Here is a 21,838-nt window from a genome sequence, read left to right as displayed (position 1 = left end):
GTTTTGGTACATCAGGGGTTTTCCAAACGCGACATGGTGTCCAATCTCAATTCCAGCCAAAAACGTCAAATGGCGCTGCTTCCCTTCCGAGCTCTGCCATGCGCCCAAATAGTGGTTTACCCCCACATGTGGGGTATCAGCGTACTCAGGACAAATTGCACAATAACTTTTAGGGTCCTGTTACCCTTGGGAAAATAAAAATTGGGGTGAAAAGATCATTTTTGTGGAAAAAATATGATTTTTTAATTGTACCGCTGTACGTTATAAACTTCTGTAAAGCCCTTGTGGGTTCAAAGTTTTCACCACATATCTAGATAAGTTCCTTGGGGGGTCTAGTTTCCAAAATGGGGTCACTTGTAGGGGGTTTCCACTGTTTAGGTACATCAGGGACTCTCCAAACGTGACCTGGCGTCCAATCTGAATTCCAGCCAATTTTGCATTGAAAAAGTCAAACTGCGCTCCTTCCATTCTGAGCTCTGCCATGCGCCAAAACAGTCGTTCCCCCCCACATATCAGGTATCTGCGTACTCAGGACAAATTGCACAATAACTTTTGCAGTTCAATTTCTCCTGTTACCCTTGGTAAAATAAAAAAAATTGAACCTGAAGTATTTTTTTTATGAAAAAAAGTTAGATGTTCATTTTTTTTTAAATATTCAAAAAATTTCATGTGACGCACCTAAAGGGTTAATAAACTTCTTGAATGTGGTTTTGAGCACCTTAAGGGGTGCAGTTTTTAGAATGGTGTCACTTTTGGGTATTTTCTATCATATAGACCCCTCAAAGTGGCTTCAAATGTGATGTGGTCCTAAAAATAAAATGGTGTTGTAAAAATGAGAAATCGCTGGTCAACTTTTAACCCTTATAACTTCCTAACAAAAAAAAATTTTGGTTCCAAAATTGTGCTGATGTAAAGTAATCATGTGGGAAATGTTAGTTATCAAGTTTTTTGTGTGCCGTATCTCTGTGATTTAAGGGCATAAAAATTCAAAGTTGGAAAATTGCGAAATTTTCAAAATTTTCGCCAAATTTCCATTTTTCTCACAAATAAACGCAAGTTATTTGAATGAAATTTTACCACTAACATGAAGTACAATATGTCACGAGAAAACAATGTCAGAATCACCGGGATCCATGGAAGCGTTCGAGAGTTATGACCTCATAAAGGTACAGTGGTCAGAATTGTAAAAATTGGCCCGGTCATGAACGTGCAAACCACCCTTGGGGGTGAAGGGGTTAATGTGTTGGAGATGAGAAAGCATTGAGAAATAAATAGCGCTAACAGCAAGGTTAACTTGAGAATCCGCAATTTTCTTATTTTCTTCCATCCAAAGTCCAAGAGGCAGAAAAATAATGACATTTTGCCTACACTGTACAATACCTAAATGAAGCTTGAATGCTGAACACATCACCAAGAATGGCATCTAACAACGCATGCCAATAAGAATGTGCCGATGTTTTCTTTCCTGCCCTTCCTCTCAACTCGAGATAATCCGATATTTGGTTTACACGAGCAATTGTGCCGATTTCAGGCCGTCAATGCCCCCTAATGAGCGCCTACAGACAACACACAAGTTCATTGATGGAAACTGAACAATCGTCAGTTATGTCCCCAGTACAGCATCACGTTATGGGCAGCACATTGATTGTTTACACGGGCTGATGTGCTGTCGATAACGATGGTTTTTATGCATATTTACACAGACCAAGTAGGGAACAACTGTTCCTACAAACACACATTAGCTAATTTCCGGCTTGTCTACTGGGACTCCAACATAGAGTATCTTCGGCACCTTATTGGACCACGCTCGCTCATCACTACTGGTCATCTTATGGCAATTTTGTGAAATCTTAAAGCCAAGGTGGAAAAGAAAAGGTAAGGAAGGACCATTCTATAATATCTAGCAAAGAAAACCTCACAGGTTGTTACCTACAACTTTGATGTTGCATGAAGGCATAGTAAGGCCACGTAAATGCACCTTATAAAAGGGGTAGTCTCTATTAGGGTATGTGAACATCAATAAAGAGGCAACCCCTTATGGCAAACTAATAATCCCAGATTGGGCGTTTGTAGGAACGCCTGTTCTTGATTATTGGCCAGTGTGAACTTAAGGGCAATCACCTGATAAATGAGCAAAAACGCTTATTCTTGGGCGCCACTGGATCTCTTATACCAAGATAACAATCATCACTGGCTGGTCCAAACAGGCCAGTAAATGAGCAAAGATCCACTTGCATAAAGTCATTTGGTGATCATAAACACGTTGAAATCCGCCCATCTAAAATGGGCCATGGGGCTTTAATCACATCCAAATAAGCTACAAATAATCCACCCTTACAGAATGTCGATCACTCCCTCTGCTCCACCGGTTCCCAGGGAAGGAGATTCGCATTCATTTGATTACTCCAAGTGGCAGAAAAACTACAATAAACAATGGCTTTCAGTCTCCTGTTCTGGTGCAAATGAAACGTTACTCACCAGATGGCAGAAATTTCACTATGACATTTAAGAAAAACCATCCCCCTTGCCTTTAAGTCCCATACAATCTGCCTTCATGGGACTCTTAGCAGACGGCACATCCTGAGAGCAATAACTCACAACAGATATGTTTATAGGATACACGCCGACAGCGAGCTTAACGATGGGAAAAGTTTATAACGGATGGAAAACACGGCAGGAGTGCACCTATATCTGACATGCATGGTTGGAAATGATAGATGTAATCCATGGACAAGTCAAGGAGGAAAGAATCCATATCATTTAGTTAGAACCAACTCTTCCCACGCACGGATCATGTCCATGTCACATAAACACAGATATGAACTCGTTTACATGGGCGGCAATACAGATTCATAAAGGCTTGTAATGAACCTCAATAAGTTGTGACCATTGATGCTCTTGGTAAACTGGTGACCTGCACCATCTGAGTCAATCTTGGGGATTTCTACTTCTGTTGGTTCACACGGCTACTCACCCCTAAATCTTATATAGGAGGGCCTGGTTCTTGCTCTCCGTTCTTTACCTCCATTGTAGGACAGAAAGGCATCATGACCCTAGCTTCCTTGCTTTTGTTTGCAAGGTTCAATGAGTTCAATGTAAGTAATAACCCCCTCAAATCAAGACTTATAGCAGCTGAAGGGTCATCTTGTGGGACAACCTCCTTCATTTGCCTAGAAGGTCATATGAACTTCATAGAAAGTAGTCCTCCACAAGAATACCCTATAGGACAGATCTGAGAGCCCTTGATTTACAAACCTAACCTATCCATGAATTACAGATATTAAAGGATTTGTCCCATCTCAGTTTTTCAGGATCACACGGCTCCCTTGCCTCCCGGCTTGTGAATGCCTGATAATTGACAGTTTGAACCAGTATCATTCTTGAGCCGCTGGTCTGACGTGTGCAAGCACTGCAGCTTCTTTAAAGGGAATCTGTCACCCCTTTTTTGAGATCTCATATAATTATATCATTCAATTGTGTGTCACATAAGGATTCTCTTAGTACTTTTGCTTCCCCCTGACCCCGCACCTTTCATGCATAAATACCTTTTTTATATCGGTTCAGATGTATGTAAACTGCCACGGTCTGGTCCGCTGGACAGGGCTTATTTAACTGCCCCCCCGTCTTGCTCTACACAAGAAGAAATGCGTAGAGCAAGACAGGGAGGGCAGGGAGCAGGTGAATAAGCCCCGCCCAGTGGACTGGACAGTGGCAGTTTACATACATCTGGACCGATATAAAAAAGGTATTTATGCATGAAAGGTGCGGGGTCAGGGGGAAGCAAAAGTACTAAGAGAATCCTTATGTGACACACAATTGAATGATATCATTATATGATATCTCAAAAAAGGGGTGACAGATTCCCTTTAATCTGAAGCAAAGGAAATGGCCCTCAACAGCTTCACCTTGTGAAAGCACTTTAAAGCATACCTACACTTTTGTTCTGCCAAACGTTGGCCATCTGGCATGGTGGAACACATCTGCTCACCCCAGACGGTGTCCACTACAGTGAATTGATTGCCCTCTAGAACCCGTCACCTCGATTGACGCCTTAAACTAAAGATTTTCTATTTAGCGATAAAGTGTCCATTGACCATATCAGGGCCTTTTATGTGTCCAGTACAATTATTGCAAAGACAGTCCCTGTTCCATTGATTGAAAGCTTTATCCATGTTGTTATCTTAAAAGGTTGCGCTACTACTTTTATATGATGATCTATCAATATAAAGGTACTGTCACACTTAGCGATGTACCAGCGATCCCGACCAGCGATATGACGCGGTCAGGATCGCTGGTACATCGCTAAGTGGTCGCTAGTGAGCTGTCACACAGGCAGATCTCACCAGCGACATCGCTGGGGACGGGGGTCGCTACTTACCTGTCACACCAGGCGATCCTGCGTCCTCCCGCCCGGCTCCACGCGTCGCTCGTCGTCACAGCAGGAAGCGCCGCAGGAAGCTGACGACGAGAAGCAGTCCTGAACGTTCTCGCGCGATCAGCGATAACCAGCGGGGGAGCGGGTCGTAGGTAAGTATCAGACACAGCGATATCGCTAGCAATATCGCTATAACGTCACAAGTTATAGCGATATTGCTAGCGATATCGCTTAGTGTGACAGTACCTTTAGATTGATGGGATTCTGACATCCAGTACCCCCACTGATCAGTTGTTCTCCATGATGACAGCAGCCAGATGTTAACAGTTGTGGAGTTGAACATTACAGCTCCGTCTCCTGTGTAGTGCCCGCTGTTGGATACTGCGCAGGTGACGGTGCTGTACTCAATAGCACTGCAACTGCTAACATCCAACCACCACCGGCACCAACAACTGATCAAGTGGTCATTTTAGGCAGTGGCGTAACTTAAAGCTTGTGGGCCCTAATTATTACAAGTCTTCAATAGTATGTATTTTCATATGGGCCAAAAAAACTTTTGGGGCCCCCTAAGCTCCAGGACGGGGAAAAAATTGCTGCACCTATTATGCCCAAGATACCGGGTGTTTTAATAATATCCTAATCTGATACTGATAACCCATCCTTAGTATAGGCTACCAAAATGGAAAGCAATGGAGCAACCCATTAAAGTTACCTCCAGAAGAGAACCAGCACATGCGCAGTGGGTTTTTCCATTTCTCGCTCTGCACATGCGTATGTTTCTATTAAGAGTTGAGCGATTATGTTCGGAGTCGGTCACCAAATCTGAATTTGCCATTTGTGCCATATTGGTACTCGTGCCAAATTTATGTTTGATGATCGGTCCTGAACATATTTGGTGATTTCTACTTCCACTGACTTCAAGGCTGTTCGGCGAATATTGCTAAAACAATATTCGCCGGCGATCATAATTGGAACCGAATTTTGAAAAATTAATTATCTAAAAGTTGTTTAAAGACAAATTTAGAACCAATTTTTTTCCCAACTCCAAATATATAAAAATGACCTTCTCAGGGGAGAACTGCCTATTTGGGATAACCCTATTAATATTAACACACACCTAAAATGAACAGATGTTTCTTTTAGGAATAAAAATGTTTTGAAGACAACTCTGGTGTCGCTATCTTTAGAGTAAATTTCCTTCTAATGGATCATTAGGGACAGTCGCGCTTTGTCCATGACTGAGATTATGGTTGGATCTTCGCGAAATAAACATCCATGTCTCCATCTAGGTTTTGATAATCTAGAAAGAACAGGTTTATTACAAACGGTCACACAGCAAAGCAACACATTTTTTTTCTCAAATTATGATCCAGAAAACGATTTTCTACTTGCGAGTTTATGCAATGTTTAGTGTGAAGGGTAAGCATTCAAGATATCTTGCGAAAAATGCTAAAGTAAATAATTGCACTGAGATTAGGACTCTGCCTTTGTGGAGCTTGTCATTTGTCAGGATCACATTTATGTAACACTTAACAACCTTTCAAAAAACTCTGGGGTCAAACGTTCAGTAAAAAAAAAAAAACAACAAATCCTGTATCTACAAGGTATATAATAAATATATGATTACTAGGGGGAAACCTCAAGACTTCCAGGGATCATAAGAAGGATGGTCCCAAAGTTATCGGAGAGAATGAAGCATTTGTGAGCATGTGTAACTTCTCCTCCATTCACTGTCTATAGGAGCGGTCATGCTCAAGGTCTTCATGCACATGGGAAATTGGACCCTTGTCCTCAAAAATCAGTGGGGGGGGGGGGGGGGTCTCCGCAATCATACCGTTATATCATCCATCATGTGGAGAGGTAGTAACATTTAGTTTACAGGACAACTCTATTGAGGACCACACACATTACTGTGTTATGATACTGCCATAATGCTACATCCAAATAAGTCTATAATGCCTTACTGTTCTTCTATATAAACTTATTATTTATTTCCTGGCAAATTATGAATGTACGTTCTTCTAAAAGAGTTAGCTCTAGGGGAGAATATGTACGGTTGGTGGTAGCTTATGTCTTGCCTACATGTCTGCCATGTGCATAAGGCCCATCCTAGTGGTGAACGGGACAGAGTGCCTGCATCTCCACCATGTGCCCAAGACCCATCCTAGTGGTGAATGGGATAGAGTGCCTACATCTCTGCCATGCGCCAAAGGCCCATTCTAGTGGTGAATGGGATGTAGTGCCTAAATCTCCACCATGTGCCCAAGACCCAACCTAGCGGTGAATGGGATGGAGAGCCTACATCTCTGCCATGTGCCTAAGGCCCATCCCAGTGGTGAATGGAACAGAGTGTCTGCATCTCCTCCATGTGCCCAAGACCCATCCTAGTGGTGAATGGGATGGAGAGCCTACATCTCTGCCATGCGCCTAAGGCCCATCCCAGTGGTGAATGGAATGGAGTGTCTGCATCTCCTCCATGTGCCCAAGACCCATCCTAGTGGTGAATGGGGCCAAAGAGCCTACATTTTCGCCATGTGCAGGAGGCCTGTCACAGCGCTGAATGAATTTTTTTTTACCAACTTGACTGTAGAGGACGACTCAATAACTTTCTGAAACTCTCTATTATTGGACTGAAGCTTTGACTGCAGCACCTGCCAAGTTGTTTTACACTGGAAACACAGCCTTTAAAAAGCTGACAAAGCTCTTGGTGCAGTTTTATTGTGTGCTGCTATGAATACATATGCTTATTCACCCAGCCACTGAATAAATTAATCTCCATTTCAAAGAGTCAATGGAAAGGAATCTCAAGACGGCAGACAGATTGTGACATCTCAAGGGCAGGATTCAAAGTTTTTCAGAAAAAGCTTCTTCTACTTGATGACTGGTAGGGCAGACAAGACAATCCCAAATGACACCAATTCCTATGGATCAGCACAGACAATGGTTAAAAGGTAACCGACAGACGGTGCAGGGATTTCGGCCTCCAAGGGCTGATAATCTTTGCTTACAAACAACAATCACAGGTATCTATGGAGACAGATGAGATCAATGCAAATGATGGCTTATCCAGGTCTGGTCATAAAGATCTGCTGCAGACAATCAGTCCAAAACGAAAAACACGCGCATTGTGAAAACTCACGTAGAGAGCGCACAATCACTCAGATTCACGGCTGAATCCGCTCTACAATTATTACAGCTTAAATGACTGGTCACTACATTGTGTGTGATTTGCTTAAATACCAGACTACAAAAAGTCCCCAAAACACAATGCAGGCAATGGAAAATATTAGTGCCCCCCTCCACCCCAAAAAAAAATAAAATAAAAAGCCAAATAAACTTTGGGATTTCCTTCACTCGGAAAAATTCCTTCAATCATTAGTCTTTTTTTGCACAGCACGACCCCCTTCATGACCAATGCAATTATTACAAATTTTTAGAATGCTTATCACTTAAGAGGAAAACTGAGCAGCGCATGGATAGTGATATGATCCCACGAGGAATTTTTTTACACTGTGTATTTATTAAAAAAAATAAAAAAAAACGCACCTATTTTAACGTAATGGATGCAGAAAATCTGCAACATCAAAAACTAAAAGGGACACTTGTGGAATGTTTAGGCACGGCGTTTTAGTGTTGGTGGGAAGAACGTCAAGCACGTTACATGCATTTTTTATATCATTAGATAAGCAGCGTTAAAAAAAAAAAAAAAGTGGAACACAGCCTTATTTTCAGAAAAATGCAAGTAATTTACTTAATGAGCGCATCCTCCAAAGCTCATGGTGGGAACGTAGCTCCAAGGGGTACAAAATGTTACAAAAATGACGAAACAGGACTCAAAAAAAGCGCATAAAAACCTCACGAAAAAAGGGCAACACTTGCGTTATGTTAGAGAAATCTGATTCATTTTGATAAAAGTAAAAAAAAAAAAAGGAGTGTGAACATACCCCAAACCATTGATAGTATTACAAGCTTTACACCCCCCAGTTAACACCAGCAATTCCCAGCACTACGCGTCACCACTCACTTCCTGTGTTAATGATCTCCCAGTCTGGCCCCCCTGTTGCTGGGCCCCAACTAGGCTCCAGATCTCAGGAAGCCCCCCTCCTGGCTGAAAGAACAGTGATCCAATAAATTAGCCCCATTAAAAAAAATAAATAAAAAATATTTACAGTCTTCATACAAGGGACTTTTTTTTCCCTAGGAAGGATTTAGCAATGGCAGCATTGTTCCCAAAAAGTCCCTCAGTGCAAATCTTAATCAGAGCCTTTCCCAAACTAGTGTACCTGAAACAAGTTAGAAAAAAAAAAAGAAACGTGTTCAGTTCGCAGAAATGGGAAGGGAAAGAGTTAAAAGAACATTCTAAATGAGGGATTCTGCCCTCAAAGACTGTCACCATCTGCAGGATTTTGAATTTTAACCCCATCGTCCCCAGGGGCACGGTTTCCAGGGGGCTGTTATCCACGCCAACACTATACCTGTAGGTTCCTCCTATCCTATGTGCATGCAACATTAAAATGAAGAACCTGGGAATCCAACTCACCTTTCCTAGATGAATGTTACAATGTTGCAGGATGAGAATTTCTCTTAATCTTCCCTGATCTTTGTTTGTAATCCAAGGATCATACAGTAGATGTCTTGAGAGGGATTCCAGTCCCTGGTCTGTGCACTCCTAGGGGCTTTCAGGGAACAGGAGTCTATCCACAAGCTGCCTGTGTCCTTTACATAGGGTGTTGTATGTCAGCCAGCAGAGGCGCCTAGTAGATCCCTCTTCTTCCTGATCTTGGTGTACAGCACTCTGGGCGGGGGCTTCAAGGAGATCTCTTTACATGTCCTACAAGCAGCAAATAAGACAATGCAATCTCAGAAATCTTAATCAGAAAACACAATCCATATGAGCCCTTCTCCTTCCAAGCTACTGCATAAAGAAAAAAAAATACATGAAAAAAAACAACAAAACAATGATTTGGAAGTTTACAAAGTAAAATGAAACATAAAACACTGAAAAAGAATGGGGAAAAGTAAATGTTAATACTTTGGAAATCAAATAAAAACTAATAAGATACCGATTCTAAAGAGCATGCCATTTTATATTAAAAAGTACATAAAAGTAGCAAAAAACAAGCAATCAAGAATTAAAATACTAAAGAGTAAACAAATGTCCTAACATAAAAAAGTAGTAAAAAGAAATAAATTAAAAAAAATTAAATAATGACATACTAAGGCGAAAAAAAGGACACATTTTCTAAAAGCGCTATTTAAAAGTATCAAAAAAATTATATATATATATATATACTTACACACACATACACTGTATATATATATATATTAGAGAGAGAATAAACAAATTTTCTAACTGTACACCACTTTTCACATGTAAAGCATCATGGAATATGTACATGGTGCCATAACAATTATATGATTATTAACTGTACTACATAAAAAGTAGCAAAGATAATTACCGTAAAAATTAAATATGAAAGAAAAAAGGATGCATTTCCTAACAAATCTATGTAAACATAGCAAAAACAAGTAATACATAATTTAAAAACAAAACACACTAAAGTTTCCTAATAGCACTACACAAAGAGTAGCAAAAATAAATCAAAAATTAAATAATGATATACCAGGGGGAAAAAAAAGCATACATTTCATTTCCTAACAGATCTACTTAAAAGAAAAAAAACACATTACATTTCCTAATAGGTCTACATAAAAAAAAAAAAAAAAAAAAAAAGAAACAGTTAAAAATATAATAACATAGAGGAGGAGTAAGGATACCTTCCCTAACAGGACTAATAAAAGTAACAAAAAAATTAAAAATAAATAGAAAAAACATAAACATCACTGAAAAAACAAATGTTTAACCCTTTCTATGACTAGCACATGGGCTCACCTTCCTTTCAGTAGGGATCAGAGTCCATTCTGCTGCTTCGATCTGCTGTGTGTCCCTGACTGCACCTCTGAGACTGTGTCACCCAGGACTTGTGGAAGGATAATGCAATCCACACCAGAGAGAAACAAAAAATCCTCCTCTTTCTCCACCTCCTTCCTGCAGAACGCACAGGAAAGCGTTAAAGAGGCGGGGGTGACGTCACACGTCCCGAAAGTTTTCCAACTTTTCGGCTTGTGGCTGGCAGCAGAGCACTCAGGGTCCTGCGTGTAATAAGACCCCCGAACAATCGGCTGCTTGTGCCCCTATACAAGACACTTGTGCACATTGTCATGTGTAAGGTAAAAAAAAAAATGTGTGTAAATTCACATAGTAAAATAATAGAGGAAATGATAGAAATTCCTAAATGTCTCGCTCGCCTCCTGCCCTGTTAGACCATTGTTGGAATTTCCTGAAACTGTTTTTAGAGTAATTTCTTCCAGATTGAGAGATCTGCATTTGTGATTCCTGCCTTGAGGCAGTCCCTTGTATGGTCTGCGGAGACTGCCCCGCGAAACACCACAGGAATGATGCGAATGTGGGTATGATGTCAACAATAACGCCATGATGCCACCTATATATAAGTAGTCACTGGGCTCATTCCTGGCACCATTAATAGATGCACAATCCAATTGTTCCAGTAGCGCAGGAATGTTGTTAAGTACTAATGGTAAGACCTCATTCACACATCCGTGTTGCATGCATCCGTTTTTTGCTTTTTTTCACGAATACAACACTTAACTCATTATAATCTACTAGATGGTGGCCCGATTCTAACGGTATTCTAGAATATGTTCAGTAAAGATGAGTGAACTACGTCTCGCTGTGAGTGAGGGTTGGGGTCCCGTTACACTTAGCGACACACCAGCGATCCCGAGAACGATACGACCTGGTAAGGACCGTTGGAGCGTCGCTATATGGTCGCTAGTGAGCTGCCAAACAGGCAGATCTCTTCAGTGACGCAGCAATGATACGGCGATCCGCGGCGGTCGTTGGGACCTTGTCACACAGCAGCTATTCTGACGATACAGACCTCAATACATGTGCTTCAATGAGGTCGCTCGTCGTTGTTACGGCGTCAAACACAGCGCGCATCGCTGGCCAGCGGGTCACCGATGATCAAAAAATGGCCCAGGACATTCGAGCACGATCAGCAATATCCAGCTGCGGGGGCGGGGGGGGGGGGGTCCGGACGCTGTTGCAGACTGCGCCTGTCGCTGATTGGTTGCAGTCGGCCGGGCAGACCAATCAGCGACTCGGGATTCGCGGCCGGACTGCACCTGTCACTGATTGGTTGCGGCCGGCCGGGAGCGACCAATCAGCGATGCGGGATTTCCCTTACAAACAGACAGACAGAATTAGACGATTATGTAGTAGATGGTGTTGTTCACATGTCCGTTTTTCCGGTATAGTGGATGAAAAGGGCCAATACAAGCCTAAGGGTGCGTGATAAACACAGACGGCGTCCGTGTGTCATCCTTCTGCTGGACGGGTTTAACATTTCAAAGTATAGGAGAAGCTTGTAATGTATTTATTCATTTAGCTGTGAAAAACAGACACACGGACCAAACACTGATAACACCAGTACTAATTTTTCACAGACTTGTGAATGAGGGCTAAATGTGTGTAAGACCTCGCTCACACTAGTTTATGACACGGCCAAGTGCTCTCTTATGTTTTATCGGCTAGCACTCGTCCCAATGTTATACTATAGGGCAGAGCAGATTTGCCATTATTTTCTCATGCCAATTTAGCATGCTAGGAGTACAGCCATTCAAGTCTATGGGCGTGTGTGAAACATCAGACTGCACTCGGATGTCATCCAAATGCAGTCAGACATCCGCAGACCCAGAGAATAGAGAAAATGAAGAAATTAAGTTCTTTGGATTATTTCATGCAAGAGAATTGAATCACAGCAAAATGGCACTCGGATCAAACCTTGACAGAGGTTGATCCGAGTGCCATTAGTATAATCTTCCCGATTCTCTCAGGTGAGAGAATCGACAGCCGTGTGACCCCGACCATAGGGTAGAGTATTCCGAGTGTGTAAGAAATTGGTCCGATTTTCATTCAGAAAAGTGAGACAATTTTCTCTCACTTGTCATCCGTGTGCAATCTGTCTTTTACTTCGAACTGTTTACAGTTTCCTGTGCTACAGAATTGTCATGTAGCCATAAAAAAAGATGACGTCATGCTGATTGACAATGGACTCCACACTGCCTAATGGCCAGGAGCCGGCTCTCAATCAGCGTGTCATCAGCAGTTTCGCCCCATCAACAGAGCATCCCGGAACAGGAAGAGCTGCCCTGTTGACTTTAGCAGCTGAACCGCCTGCAGGAGCGGTCAAGTTAGCAACTCCCTGCCTGTTAGTATTGAAGCCCATAGCCTCCCTGTGATTTTTTTTCCAGGCTGCAAAGGTGACTGCTGCAGCCAATCACTGGGCTCAGCAGCTTGTGCTGTTTACATCAACCTTACCTCTGTTTCCAGTGGTTGGCTGCAGCGGTTACATACACTGTACTACCGCAGCCTGTGAATAGTCACTGTGGGGCCGGTTGTGAGGCAGGGGATGGTAAGCACTGATATTTTTATTACTATTACATGAGCTGATGGGATAAAAGAATTTTTAAATAAAAAACACTTTAAACATCAAATCCGTTCAGGCGATCACCAAAGACATGAGATGAGAAATCAGGGGTGACCGTCGGCAAGAATCTCCAGTTTTTGGCCAAAATCATTGACCTTTAAGTATTTTAGTGCCTTATAAGCAATAAAAGAATATTAGGAGATAAATCTTGGAGAATAAAGTAAAATACTGCGCATAACAGATGGAATGCAACCGCAGCAGGTGAAATATAGATACGAGACTGACAGATTTACTGGAGAGCTGACTCAGATTCCAGTGGTAAATTCTTGGGTTTGCAGCATTGCCTGAAGAGCTTTGCAGTCAGTGGGCTAAGGATATTTCTCATCGCCTTAAGAATATTCACAATGTCTTATTATTGGCGGTATTTTATCTTTCATACAAGAGGTTAACTAATATCATACAAACACACCTGCCACCATTGAAGTAGGTATCACTGGCCTGGGAACCAATATCATTGCGTAATTGATTCGTACCATGATGTTATTTTGTCAGCAATTTGGCTCTATATGGGTACTGAATGAGTGTATCATTTGGTTACAATACAGTAATCATAAGGGCAGAGTCGTCAATCGAAAATATTGCACGAGGCACTGTCCAGCCTAAGACAGGACCTGAAAGTAAATTTACATGATTACAGGTATAATAAAGAGTTGTTGTTATGATGTCATAAGTGACTCTCATTCTCACTGTTCCCCTGAGTATTTTGCATTTTGTTTTTCTAAAATCTGCTATATGGTTCCAGAGATATAGGCCTTTATATTTTTTTTAGTTTTTACCTATGAAGTGTGGCTCACAGGATCCTCTGGGGCGTGTCTTTAGGCTGCTCTGCATAATAAACCTGTGGACCACGCCTCCTCAGGAAACACTAAGAATGATGACAAAATAAAAAGCTCATATCTCTAGAGCCGTATGGAGGATTTAAGAAAAATAAAAAATGGAGTACTCAAGGGAGCGAAAACAGGCCACTTTCTACCTGGTGACTGGTCCTCTTTAAGTGCCAGGGAATTGTCCATGCAAGGCAAATTAGATGAAACTTGTTTTAGAAAAAGTAATTGTCGCATTTACTGATCCCCCGTAGCTTCTTCTTCAATCCACTCTCCAGTGGTCTCTACTTGCTGGTCTTGTCTTGACACAAATATCAGTATAACCAATAACTGGATGCAGCAATGACCCGCCTTAGTCAATGATTGGCTGAATGTGTATTTCCAGACTTTTCCAGTGTTGTAGAGAGCAGCAATGGAAAAAGTGTATATGAGTATTACCTCTTTGAACTTTTTTTTTTTTACATCAATCCGAACCTTTAAAAGGAATCCGTCTCCTGGTTTTTGCTACCCTATCTGAAAGCAGCATAATGTAAGGGCAAAACCCCTGATTCTAGTGATGTGTCATTTATAGGGCTGCTTGCTGCAGTTTTGATAAAATCATTGTTTCTTTGCTGTAGATGGAGCAGTCCTCTGAATGCTGACCCATGTGCATACCCCACCCAGATCACAGATTGGCTGCTTTTTGTGTACACTATGCATAGGTAGAAAGCTACTGATCAGTGGTGGGGATATGGTTAGCATTCCCAGCATCAGGACAAGAGGTCCACTAATGATAATCTCCTGCTGATAAAACTGTGGTTCTTCAAAAGTACAACAAGCAGTCCAGTAAGTGACACATCACTGGAATCAAGGTCTATATCTCTCATATTAGGTGTCAAAACCCCTGTGATAGATTTCCATTACTAAACAATTTCCATCCACTGGCCAACCCCCATTAACGCAGATCAAGCCTCTGAATGCTGTTGTGCAGTCTCTAAACTTGTGATTTCATGTAAGAATTGCTGTTTTTATTGATATGATTTTTGCACAATGCCGCTATTCACTGCACGAGAGCCGCTATGACCATACTTCATAGTTTATAATTTAGTTTTATGGATCTGTTTGTTGCATTGGTAATAAGAACCGTGTCACTAAATATAGACTCTCAGTCATCATTCCAGGGATGCGTTGGTAATGAGTGTGGACTTTTCATTTGCACCAGTAAATAGGAAGCTTTGTGTAAGAAGAGGAGACTTGCTTTTTTTATATAGACATGGATCATAATAGGACGAGCTGGGCAAATGTTAGATGGCCTGTAAGTTGTCAGGATACAACACTATTGTCCCTCATACACAACCATCACAGAGTCCTCCCTACTCTCCCATGATAGAGTTGTTTCAGCGGCAGGTAAGAGGTGTCTGGCAGCAGCCTAGGGTGCATTAAGACTGGTTGATTACACTGGTCAACAGCATTTTTGGTGCCAAAGATATTTCATCGAATTTAGGGTATTTTTGGGGTGCTGATTCTGAATATGTCATCAGTTTTGCCAGATTGGCTCAAGTTTTTGAGATTTTTGGTATCTTATTTATAGCACTTGTTGGTAAATGCGACGCATCATCTCATTAATTTCTTTGGATTAGTACTTGAACTGAGCAGTTCTCAATATAGTTTTGTGTTAATTAGTGTTCTAAAAGTTTGTTCATAGCTTGATTTTTGCACTAACTTTATGTTGTTGTCTGTTTTCCAGTGAAAAGCATGAACTCATCATGAAGAAGTTGTCTTAACGATCCAGACTCATTCTGTTACATTTGTGGTGAATACACACTGCCAAAACATAGAAGAAACATAACAGACTTCGTAAAAAAAGTGTATTTTGCCTATTTTGGGGTTATGCTTGGGGACCAAGACAAGTTTTGGGCACCACACATAGTGTGCAAAGCATGTATCGAATTATTACGAAAATGGAGCAAAGGACAAAGAAAAAGCTTCAAATTTGGTGTTCCAATGGTGTGGAGAGAGCCAAAAAATCATCATGATGACTGTTATTTATGGTAAACACAGGTACAGGCACATCTTCACAATGAGGGACAGGCCTTCTTGCAGATTCCATGTTACTCCCATTTTCGTTTCTTATGCTTATTGAATCCTTGCACTTGCACTGCACAGAAATAACAGTCATCATGATGATTTTTTGGCTCTCTCCACACCATTGGAACACCAAATTTGAAGCTTTTTCTTTGTCCTTTGCTCCATTTTCGTAATAATTCGATACATGCTTTGCACACTATGTGTGGTGCCCAAAACTTGTCTTGGTCCCCAAGCATAACCCCAAAATAGGCAAAATACACTTTTTTTACGAAGTCTGTTATGTTTCTTCTATGTTTTGGCAGTGTATATTCACCACAAATGTAACAGAATGAGTCTGGATCGTTAAGACAACTTCTTCATGATGAGTTCATGCTTTTCACTGGAAAACAGACAACAACATAAAGTTAGTGCAAAAATCAAGCTATGAACAAACTTTTAGAACACTAATTAACACAAAACTATATTGAGAACTGCTCAGTTCAAGTACTAATCCAAAGAAATTAATGAGATGATGCGTCGCATTTACCAACAAGTGCTATAAATAAGATACCAAAAATCTCAAAAACTTGAGCCAATCTGGCAAAACTGATGACATATTCAGAATCAGCACCCCAAAAATACCCCAAATTCATTAAAATATTTTGGACACCAGAAAAAAAATTTTTTTTCGTTGACCTGTGTTATCAGGGTCCAGCATTTTAATGTTCTGATAATCAGCCTTTCTAAAAAGGCTGCCAATCACCCTATAAACAAGCAAAATGCTTTCTCACCGGGGGAAATGATTTTTAAGCTTGTTTTAAAATTATCGTTTTCGGCATCACATCGTCCTGTGTAAACTGGACATGTGCTGCCGAGAACAATGATAGTCCATGTGCACAGGATGATCATATTAACTAAAACTGCTGTTGACCCATCCAAATGGGCTGTTAGATGACTCATCAGCTTCTATGTAGCCAATTGGTAGCCGTTCAATGGAGGCTGATTGGCCAGTGTAAAAGTACCTTTACTAAATGTACTCGATGTAGCAGGTAGTTGAGGCACGTGGAAAAAGGTTAGCAGAAGTCCTGGACACTGCAGACAAGCAGGAGAGGTCCTGGAGACTAAAGGTACTGTCACACTAAGCGATATCGCTAGCAATATCGCTATAACTTGTGACGTTATAGCGATATTGCTAGCGATATCGCTGTGTCTGATACTTACATACAACCCGCTCCCCCGCTGGTTATCGCTGATCGCGTGAGAACATCCTGGACGCGTGGAGCCGGGCGGGAGGACGCAGGATCGCCTGGTGTGACAGGTAAGTAGCGACCCCCGTCCCCAGCAATGATGCTGGTGAGATCTGCCTGTGTGGCAGCTCACTAGCGACCACTTAGCGATGTACCAGCGATCCTGACCGCGTCATATCGCTGGTCGGGATTGCTGGTACATCGCTAAGTGTGACAGTACCTTAAGACAGATAGCAGAGGTCCTGTTAACTGTAGATAGCTAGCAGAGGTCCTGGAGGTCCCAGAGACCGCAGACAGGTAGCAGATGTCTTAGAAGCTGCAGGCAGACAGGAGATCGGGAATAGGTAGCAAAAATACTGGAAGCCGCAGGCGGACAAGAGATGTCCTGGAAGCTGCAGGCGGACAGGAGATCAGAAACAAGTAACAGAGGTTCTGCAGACAGAGAGGACTGCAAAATACTAAAATCTTAACACTAAGACTAGTGTGTGGGTCTTGGTAAGCCTTATATAGGCCAAGGCAGATGATCTCATGGAATCACCGTGGCCATCTGCATAGCTTAACATGGAGCAACAAAAGCAACAAAACATAACTTAACATGGAGCAACAAAAGAGTTCAGCAAAACCTGGAAGGGAGGGGAGCAAAACATGGATCGAGGACAGACATGTAATATGGCGTTGCTTTTGGTTTATAGATATGGGTAATATCTTGGCTTAGTGTGTAACATTAGTATAGGGTTGTAGGTTGGAATCCATCCTAGGAGTTCATCTACATGGATTTTGTATTTTCTCCCATGTGCATGGGTCTCCAGCCAGGTACTCATCTGGCAGTGGCTTGTCGACCAATGAAATTCAATTGCTTCTCTTCTCCAATATTATCGAGAGTCGTGAGGCCCCAATACACATTCGACAGTCTGCTGACTTCTCACCCCCAATATTGAGGAATTTGACCAACTTTATTCTAGTGTGTATGGGGAACTTAAATCAATATCTACTCATCTGATTTCAAAAGTGAAAACTTAAGTCCTTGCACAGACATGTCACTGGATTGGTCATATTTCACCACAGTCACTCTCCCCCTATTTTACATAAATTTTACATTTTATGCTAGGATGTGCTTTACTTTGTAGACCGATGCATTAATTATGTACAACGACATCCTATGAATAGGACAATTCACATAACGAACCTCAGACTTGTGACGGCTGATCTAGATAAGTCAGGTCCACCCAACTACTCTCTTTTGAAGACCTCCTATGTTCTTCTAATCTCCACTTATTTAATTGCAGATTGAAATGGCTCCTGGGCAGTCACCCCCCACAGAGAAGTACACAAGTCTGTGTGTGTTTGATAATTAAGGTAATGCTTTCATTTCACTATGTGGGATTTTTAATACCATCACCTTTCTACTCTTGCCAGTAGAGTATTTGTTTTAGGCATTTACACATGCAATTCTGGTAGGAGATTAACCATAAATTGATGTCTGGAGTCACTGGAATTTAGATGAAAGCTACAAAAAAAGTGCTGAGGAGTCGATAAGTCAACCTTCCAAATCTGACCCTGGCTGTGACGTCTGCCATGTGGGACACTCATACTCCAGCTCGGGATCCAAACCCTTTATGTGGCAGCCATATATAATAACATCAGGCTTTTTCATTAAACCAATTCCTATGGTGGTAAATAGGCAACGAGCGATTAATGTAATAAATTAATTACAAAAGTTAATACATTCACTTTAAACACGTAATTGGCATCGGTACATTTCTACTGACTCCGACCTCATCCAAAACTGTCTCTGACCGTGCTTTCCTGTCTTTAATTAATGTATTAATTTGCATGTACTCTCCATTTCTGTGAGTATCTGGAATGCATGTTCAAGAGAAGCCAATACTGCGCTATATATGGAACCATAATTAATAGTATTGCAGAAGAGGACGACCAATCGGCCAATATTCCATGAAATTCTCCTACCACTTCTATGGACCACGGCATTGCGTCACCACATGTAAAAACTACAATTATTCCCATGTGGATTGTCACTATAGGTTGAAAACCAAAGCAAATTACTTGAATAGATTTTTAGGAATTGGGCACCAACATGGGTTTCAGAAAAATAGCATTAAAGGGAACCTGACGTTTGATACTTGCTGCTTGAATCACGTGCTACGTATTATACTACGCAAGAGTTTCTAAAATAAAAACATATCCCCCAAATATGTTACTGTGTACGTTGTTCATGCCTGAAGAAAATCACATTTTTGTATATTTTGTCTTTCTTTATTAGCCCCTTAAGGATGAAGCCAATTTTGACCACAGAAATTTTTTTTCTTTTTGCCTCCTGGCATTCCAGTGACTCCAAGCTTGTGTTATTTCTACATTAACATAACTATATAAAATCTAGTTTTTTTATTTTATTTTTTACAATAGTTGAGTTTTCTGTGATACTTTGATGAACGTTTTGGATACCATTACAATACTTTTTTTCATTTCTTGACATTTTTTGAGCCATTCAACACTACTATCTTTTATACAGTTGTGCTCAAAAGTTTACATACCCCAGCAGAATTTTTGTTTTTTTGGACTTTTTTCAGAGAATATGAATGATAACGCCAAACCTTTTTCTCCACTCATGGTTAGTGGTTGGGTGAAGATATTTATTGTCAAACTACTGTGATTTCTCTTTTTAAATCATAATGACAACCCAAAACATCCAAATGACCCTGATCAAAAGTTTACATACCCCATTTCTTAATACCATATATTGTCCCCTCTATCATCAATGACAGCTTGAAGTATTTTGTGGTAGTTGTGGATGAGGTTCTTTATTTTCTCAGATGGTAAACCTGCCCACTCTTCTTGGCAAAAACCCTCCAGTTCCTGTAAATTCCTGGGCTGTCTAGCATGAACTGCGGGCTTGAGATCTCCCCAGAGTGGCTCAATGATATTGAGGTGAGGAGACTGAGATGGCCACTCCAGAACCTTCACATTGTTCTGCTGTAGCCAATGACGTTAGTGGAACTCGCCGATATCGGCAGAATCAGATGACATTGGAAAGTGTATTGTGCCCCTCCACTGTGCCCTAATAAATGATTTTGGGAGAGATAAGGATCTGGCGTGTCCTATTTTGGACTGCTGAACCTTGCCTTCAGCCTGAGATAGGCCACCACCATCGAAGTCTATAGCGACTCTCTCTTAGAGAACACAAGAACACTCAGCAGGAGAAACGAGTTGTTGATTCGGCCAACAGCTGTCTAGCGTTCATGGGGGAGCTTTGCCATATCTTGGAGACTATATGGAGGAATTTGTCATGAATGGAATTTTTAAGTCAATTTTGCTCGCGGCTGCGTTGTCGTTATTTACACCAAATTTATCTAAAGGTCACATGATATTTGATAAATTTTATATATCTTAAATATCGCAAACTTCTGTCTACTCTACTGGGTCTGGAGGAAGTTTTACAAATTTTTGTGCTATACTTTAAAAAAAATCTAAAACAAGGACTATGCCAAGTTCCTACTTCTATTGACGTTCTCAAAATAAAAATGTCAGCCTTAGCTCAAAATGCGTGGTGCACAACTTTTATAAACGGGACCTTCTCAAATCAGAATGAAATATATAGTATATTCCTGGAAGAAACTGTGATGACAAAGTATAATTGTTAATCGCTGTATGTAATTGGTCTGAACATTTTATTGTATGTGCAAATTAATTCCCAGCCTGCTAATTATGAGCACACTTCAAATTGTAAGTAATCATGGGGTTAATGAATGTCGATGAATACTTTTTGTAATCTAATCATTTAACTTTACCCTATTTATTATTATTATTTGTTTATATAGCACCATTAATTCCATGGTGCTGTATGTGACGAGGTCAGCTTACGCTGAGTCGACTTTTTCTTTAGAGCGGACCCTCTGGGTCATGGCACCCACCCACCTAGGGCGAGCTGACCTTGTGAGGAACCACCCCTTATCCAGGGAGTGTCAGGGGCAAGACCAAGGGGGTGAGCCACCACGACTGCTAGCACCAGACGGCCGGCTCAAGTAGACACTAGGTACGAGTGCAGGAAGCAGAACAAGACAAGACGTAAGTTCTAGGTATCTTCATTAAGGCAAATTCAGTGCAAAAATGTGATAAGCAAAACACAGCAAGGTACTGCGAGGGCACTCCAAGGTCCATAACATGGTATGTGCCAGGTGGCACGCCTGGGTACAGGCAAGGGCTCAATGGCATCAGACTCCGGACAACTGGCAACGATCGACAGGAACAGGGTATCCGGCTGCGGACATCAGCTCCGGACATCAGGCCGCAGTCATCAGGCTTACGATCTCTATCAGCGATCGGCAGGTTCCGGGCATCCGGCAGGCAAACCAGGGTTCAGGCAAGGAGGCACGACAGATCTCCAGACATGGTGCATGTTAGGGAACACGCCGAGGTCCAAGGAAAGATACCAGGCAGGGTGCATGCTAGGAGCACACCAGAGTCCAGAGCAAGGTGCAAGGCAAGGTGCGTGTGTAGGGGACACGCCAGGGTTCAAAGCAAGGTGCAATGCAAGGTGCGTGTGTAGGGGACACGCCAGGGGTCAAAGTTCAACATACAAGACAGGGTGCATGTGTAGAGACACGCCAAGGCACAAGGTACAAGGCAGAGTCCTGCGCGTGCCAAGGGGCATGCCAGGGTCAGGTTCAAGGCAGAGTCATGCGCATGCAGAAGGACACGCCAGGTCAGGTTCAAGGCAGAGTCCTGTGCGTGCAGAGGAACACACCAGGATCATGG

General features: G+C 41.7%; 1 protein-coding gene and 1 long non-coding RNA gene across 2 annotated transcripts in view; one reads left to right on the top strand and one right to left on the bottom strand.

Moving 5' to 3' along the window:
* Window positions 1-10,405, bottom strand: part of CDC42EP5 (CDC42 effector protein 5) — a 63,381-nt gene extending 52,976 nt beyond the window's left edge. Inside the window, exons 1-2 of the mRNA XM_073571016.1 lie at window positions 10,269-10,405; window positions 8,916-9,206 (exon numbers count right to left, since the gene is read on the bottom strand). The gene's annotated coding sequence lies outside the window, so the exon portion shown is untranslated. The remainder of the gene's footprint in view (window positions 1-8,915; window positions 9,207-10,268) is intronic.
* A 76-nt stretch (window positions 10,406-10,481) lies between these two features.
* Window positions 10,482-21,838, top strand: part of LOC141085563 (uncharacterized) — a 158,668-nt gene continuing 147,311 nt past the window's right edge. Inside the window, exons 1-2 of the long non-coding RNA XR_012231331.1 lie at window positions 10,482-10,606; window positions 18,352-18,421. This is a non-coding gene — a long non-coding RNA (uncharacterized lncRNA). The remainder of the gene's footprint in view (window positions 10,607-18,351; window positions 18,422-21,838) is intronic.

The sequence above is a fragment of the Dendrobates tinctorius genome, unplaced genomic scaffold, assembly GCF_039654945.1.
Source record: "Dendrobates tinctorius isolate UK_male_01 unplaced genomic scaffold, ASM3965494v1 ptg000028l, whole genome shotgun sequence".
In the NCBI taxonomy this organism is placed as follows: Eukaryota; Metazoa; Chordata; class Amphibia; order Anura; family Dendrobatidae; genus Dendrobates; species Dendrobates tinctorius.
The sequence above is the reverse complement of the archived record's forward strand: the minus strand, read 5'-3'. Positions and strand labels throughout refer to the sequence as shown.